Consider the following 6,535-nt stretch of genomic DNA (forward strand, 5'->3'; position numbering starts at 1 on the left):
GACAGTCATTATGCATTCAAACAGACTCAGCCGTCCCAACCGCACCACAAAAGAAGAAACGATGGCTCTGTTCTTTTAAGTCACATTCAGACAGAAGAAAGTTTACTCTCACCCTCCCCGCTCGCGTTTCTGAAATCCTTTAATTGCCCATTGTGGATCACTGGTGGCTGTGCTGAATGCACCCGGCTCTCTAAGTCGAGGCTTCACAGTTGGTAAACAACCAGTAAAATATGGGAAATTACAGTCTCACCACAAGCCCTTGTCAGCCTTTATGAAACATGCGCTCTGTTTTTTCTCTCTCTCTCTCTCTCTGAAGAACACACTTCTCTGTCTGAATGCATTTTTCTTGTTTGCCAGCTCCCACTGTATACCCCTATTCATCTTGTTCTGGGCAACACAATGGCACTGAAACATTTTAACGACTGCCCCATATATCTTGCTCATTCCATTATTTCATATTTTTAATTCTCTTGTACATTGCTAACTCAGTACCTTTGAATGATCCCAGGTTGATTCTGGACTAGCAGCCTTTCTATTTGTCATTTCCAGATTCTCCCTGTGCATGTGTGATATTCTGCAGTAGCCTCTCTGAACGGGTTGATAATGAGTGTGTACCAGCTGGCTAATATTCTGTACTTTTTTTCCCTTGTGCTGCAGCTTATGCTACAACCTGCATCACAACGGATGCAGTCTGAACCATCATCTGCAACAGTTTGAGTTACAGTAGGACATTTGTTCTGCTGGACGACACGGACCACCTTCACTCCCTACACGCATCAATGAGCCTCGGCCACCCATGACGCTGTGTCAGTTGGCCTCTTTTCCTTGGAACACATTTGATAAATAATGACAACTGCAGACCGGGAATCCCCTGTAAGCAGTTCATTTTGGAAAATGCACTGACCGACTTTTCCAGCCATTCCTGTAATCCTGCTTTTTAACACATCAAATTTGTGGGCAAACGTTGATTTGCTGCCCAACAGATCACACCCACTAACATGAGCTCCGATGAAGCGGTGATAAAATGTCAGTGGCTGTACTATTTTAAAAGACAATATGGTATTGTAATAGCGGAATTATTAGCCCTATTTCACAGCATTATAGTAGACTAAAAATGAAGCACAGGTTGTGTCAGTGCAGCTTTTGCTTTATGCATGGTGCAGTATGAACATAACAACAGGTGCAGTGTTCCCAGCTAAATGCAGTATGTGCATTCTGTCATGTATTTCACAATCCGCCATCTCCGGCAGCAACATTTCCAGTAACAGATGGTGAAAAATGACACAAAGACATGCACGCCTTCATAGCAACACAGCACAGAAAATGGCAAGGATTTCAAGGAGAGAGTGCCAGGCACTGGGACCTATTATTCTTTATTTATTTATTTTACTCCAGAGCAGCTATGCACTTGGTCCTCAGCCAAGGAGAGAAATATCTCCAAAAAGCACAAAGCCAAATCCCAAAAATATTTATGAAAAAATAAATAATTTGGATTTTCCTCAGAGCAAAAATCTTGGCCTTGGTAAGGTCTCCTATTAGTCATTGTTTACCTTTGTGCCCAAGGAAAGTATAGACAGGTTTTAAATACCTGAAATACTCCATTCATACCCGGAACATGGTGAAAATGGAGTGTACGAGCTGTGAATCAGTAGATAGCAGTGTGTCTGACGGATTACTACCATTAGCGACTCCTTTCACATTATTTTTTTTTTTTTTTCCCAATCTGGCTTCTATTTTCCAGGCTGTTTCCTTCCTCCCTCCCACTGCAGCTGACAACCCATTGCCTGTTTCCATTTCTTGTTTATATCACTGCTTGTTTGCTAGTGCCTCGCAGCATATCACCACAGTTGCTCGGGGGTCACGCAAAGCACCGGAGCAACATGAGAGACGCTGCCTTCACCTTTCATAACACGGTCAGAGGAGCTGATGCAAGAGCCGTTCCTTCTGCTTTTCTCGGTCTGCCTCCAAATTGGCAAACCGGCAGGCGCACGGGTGGATGGTCTTATCAGCCGTTAAGACTTGGACATGCTTTCAACTTCACACAATCTCACTGTCATCTTCTTTTTTTGCCCCCCCCCCCACCCCCCCTGCTGAGCCACAGTGATTATAAAAATGACAAAAAAAAATGGCTTCTTATCTTGAGTGGGGAGACAGACAGATCAACAATCCCACTTTTAACCATTAGTGCCTCATGAAATACTTCAAATGGAATCCAGTAGGAGCTCCACTTAGCCCTTTATCAGTCAAGCTCGAGAAGAATGCAAACTTTTTCCTGTTTCATCAGAACTAATCATGGGAAACATGATTAAATGGCTCTTGAGTTATGAAGTGTTTGTGCAGGAGTTCAAAAATTTAGCAAAATAATGAAAATGCTTAATAATTCTACTTTAAAATATTCATTTAAATGGAAAAACAGCTGCATTTTCTCCTTTTGTTGTGGAAAACTATCTGAATCAATGCCTCTAATCTCTTGAAAATAGGAAAAAAACTAAGAAAGATTACTAAAATTGATCATGAACAAAATAATTGGCAATGTCATGATGTCCACTACTTCTAGTCTGTCACTTTTTTTGCAAAGCAACAATAATCATAAATGCCAGTGTTACCCAGAAGTGATAGGAATTATCAAATGGGTTGCAAAACCCATTAGAAAACTCCCAGTGAATGTTTTATCTCCTGGAGAGAAAACGTTAATGAAATATGTGTGATTTTGGTCAGATTGACAAATTGAAAAATATCACCTTTATAACATATAAATGGAATTTATTTGTGTCAAGATTTACTCTCAGAAGTCACAAAATACCCTCCTGTATTATCATTTGCTCACAACAAAATTTAAATTTAAATAAACTCCATGTATGTTAATGAGTAGAAAAAGTGAAACCTCAAATCTCAATTTCTAATAGGCTTGTGCAGCACAATCTAGCTCTGTATAAGTCATTTTTGTCACCATCCAAGGTAGAAGACGAGCCAGTGTCAGAGTCCTGACCACAAAATGTCAGAGGAAAAGAAGAGGGGATTGATCTTTGCTGGCTTTGGACACTTGCTCTCTCCAGCTGCTGAACTGGCATTAAGTGGTATTAGAGTCTTTGTCAGCAAAAGGAAGCCTAGCATTCTTCCTGGAAATGGGCTCCAGATTGTGTCTCGAAGGACACACTTGGAATCAGCACAATTTGAAGCATCAATTTACTGACCTGGCTTTGACAAGATCCATTTTACACTTCAAAAACAGTAGGAAAACAAAAAAAACAAGCATCAAAGAAAAACACCTACAGCTTACAGGCTGAAACAAATAAGAGGAAAAAAAGATATTTATTTGAGTAATGATTCTGACATCTAACTTATTCTGTTCCCCAGTTTGGGTTTGTATGGTTATTTTTAAGTGTGGGGTTGATCTTGTCTTTGGTTCACGATAAAATTTCAATATAGCCAGTACATAACAGCACATAACATGAACCATTACTGTGTCCCATCCAGCTTACCTTTGTATCCGAGGCTGTTGTCCTGCTCGGGTTCTAGATCGGATTCAGGCGGTTGGGTGACGGCTTCGCGGGTTCCTCTGAGCTTGACTGCATCTGTTTGTATATAAACACGAGATTAGCATGAGGATTCACCTGATGTGACTTCTTATTCTGGCCAAAGTTTAATCGTGAGCAAAGCAAATGAATCAGCGGAAAATGTTGAAAGATGACTGTGAACACTATTGCATTTTGTTATACCCTAACTCTCAGTGTAATCTCTATAATTGGTGCGAACTCCAACGCAGCATTTTTTTGTACAATGTGGGGAAAAAAAAACTCTAAATTGTACTTAAGTGATGATTCATCAAGTTATATTTAAAATCACATTTATTAAAGGGATATTTCCCTTGCCACTAAATGCATACAATTTTGCTCTGAAAGCACATTTTCTGAAGTGTAATCAAATTTAATAATGCAGTCAGAAGAAGGCAAATAGTGTCACTAGAGGAATATTCTCTCATCTTTGCAAGCAGAAATCTAATGCAACATGCATTTGGAAGTGCAAACTGCTGATGGAAGTTTGGCTCAGTCACAATAAACCTTTTACTGTTTTTTTTTTTTTTTTTACAATAGGAGCACTGAGTATGTCCTGAAAACTGGTATGCGCCAATCATTACATTTCCACTGATTTAAGCATAACATGAGCACAATTTACTCAATGATTGCATAAATTATGCTGCAATCATTTCGTGTCATGCACCAAGGTACCAACAATTTACCATGTTATTGGAATAAAAGTGGAAAAAGCAGAACCTTAAAGGTGTAGTGTGTAGAATTCTTACTTTTAAGCGTTGAAAAATGTCATTTACCCATAAATCAATGATATAGATATTTGATGCAATGTTAAAGGTGCATATGTTCTATATTCCAGAGATGCAGCATTTTATAACCACGACTATCAGAACAGAAATCTTATACCAATTATCATGACTGTCGTAATGGAGAGGAGGCTCTGATCATATTATCTATAAATGCAAATGCATTAAGCGTTCTAAGAAACAAACAAATATGAATTCTAAAAATAAAGATACTGAATATGAAGACAACAAGGATATTATTTGACTTCTGGTCACTGCGGTACCTTATCTAGTCTGAAATCAAGAGTAATCTCTTTTTAATATTTCCACTTAACATATTTACCTGAGCTGCTTTTCTTATTGATATAGGGTGTTGCTTTATGTTTCTGGCATTGGCATGTTTACATGAATGCACTAGGTTTGTTAGGTTTGTTTTATCAATCAAGTAATAAGAATTGAATGTAAAATCACTGCAAGCTCCAGTGTTTTTCATGAGTTATATGAAAACAATAAGGTTGTACAAACCAAAAGGTGGCATTATGTATTAAAACAGTCTGCATTTGACTCTTCCTATGGTTAAAAAATAAGATTACTTCTCAGTATCACTCTGCATGCTGTGCTCTAAAACATATGTCTTCACCTTTTTAGCCACAAGAGGACAGCATTACTACATCAGGATGATGAGCTGAGGTTTGGTATTGTTCTGGGCTCACCTGCTGTGATGTCCATGCCCTGGATCTGCTGCAGCTGGCTGACACAGAGCAGACCGACGAGAAAGATTCGATGAATCGCCAGCATAGTCCCAAACGGCCCTGTGTTTCTTTAGAAGGTCCTAATAAATCTGGGACACAGAGACAGAGGAAAATGTCAAAAACTTTGTTAGGACAACACTGCAAGATGCTACAACACTTTCTCTCATTTTTCATGCCTCTAATTTTTATATTAAATCCCATGAAAATAAGTATTTTTCTCTCTCAGGGTGAAATCACTCTTCCTCATTGTCCACTGTCTATCCTCTTGGCAGTTATGTCCAGGCATCTTTAAATGTGAAATTCCACTATAAAGAAAAGAGACAGACAGATGGACTTCCCTCTGACACTCTCTCAACACACAGCCAAACTCCGGCTCTGCCTCTTTCAGTACTATCCAAGCCACACTTTGTAGAGGAATGCTGATGGCTGTGGTTTCAGTGTGTCTCTCGCTGTCATATTTCAGAGTGAGCATCCACATTTTAAAAACAAACTGTGCATGTGCATCCTTTGTATTCAAGTGCTCCATCAAAATTTCATGGGCTCATGCATAATCCAAGTCGAACACCATGCAGACATGCTCACATTTACCTGCCGCACAACCCATCCTAAACCCCCCCCCAAACAAATGAGCATCTTCACACACTCGAGCACAACATAAAACACTCGCCTGCTCTCTAGCGAGTATGGTGATGAGACACGATGACAGCGCCAAGCAAGGAAAAAAAAAAGGAAGTCAGTTCTACTGATCAGCCATCTGTGTTACAAACAGCTTTGCAACTCGTCCCGGCTGTCTGATGGACAGCCAGATTCCCGGGATGTCTTGGCACCCTGTGGCCGCCGACTCCATGAACCAATTTAATTGTTCTGAGTGATGCACACCCACAGCCAACCATGTAAATGTGCCAGACCTTGAGCAAAAAGTGGCTATTTGGTGCACATAGTGATGAAGAGATAATACTTTCTTCATATAAAGTGAAATAAGCTTTGCACATGCACTGTTTATTGTTTCCTTTCAGTATTTTACCAAAATATGAGCCTAAATGGGGATTTTTTTGTTGTCTTTGAGATGCAAGATAATAACGACCATTCAGAGCTGATCTGCTTGTGAATTTGCAGGGCTTTTTTGCCAATTTAATATCTTGTCAGTCAATTATTCGACAATTAGATATCTCGGGTCTTGTAAACTTTGGGCTGTAAGTTAGAATTTGTAGTGTTTTTTCATAGTCAGGGGTGCTGTTGACAGTTTTAAAGATACACTGAAAACAAAAATCAAATTTTTTGGTTCGTCCTTCAGCTTTCAAAGCAGTTATACTTGTTTTTTTCATTAGTTTTGAAAGTTATTTTGGCTCAAAACACAAAAAGAAAAGAAAATATACTTGGAAAAGTTTGTTCGTCCCATATTTTTTAAGGTTGAAATATATGTATCGAAACTCATATGACATATGACCCTTGGTACAACTATTCA

The sequence above is a fragment of the Salarias fasciatus genome, chromosome 10 (assembly GCF_902148845.1).
Source record: "Salarias fasciatus chromosome 10, fSalaFa1.1, whole genome shotgun sequence".
In the NCBI taxonomy this organism is placed as follows: Eukaryota; Metazoa; Chordata; class Actinopteri; order Blenniiformes; family Blenniidae; genus Salarias; species Salarias fasciatus.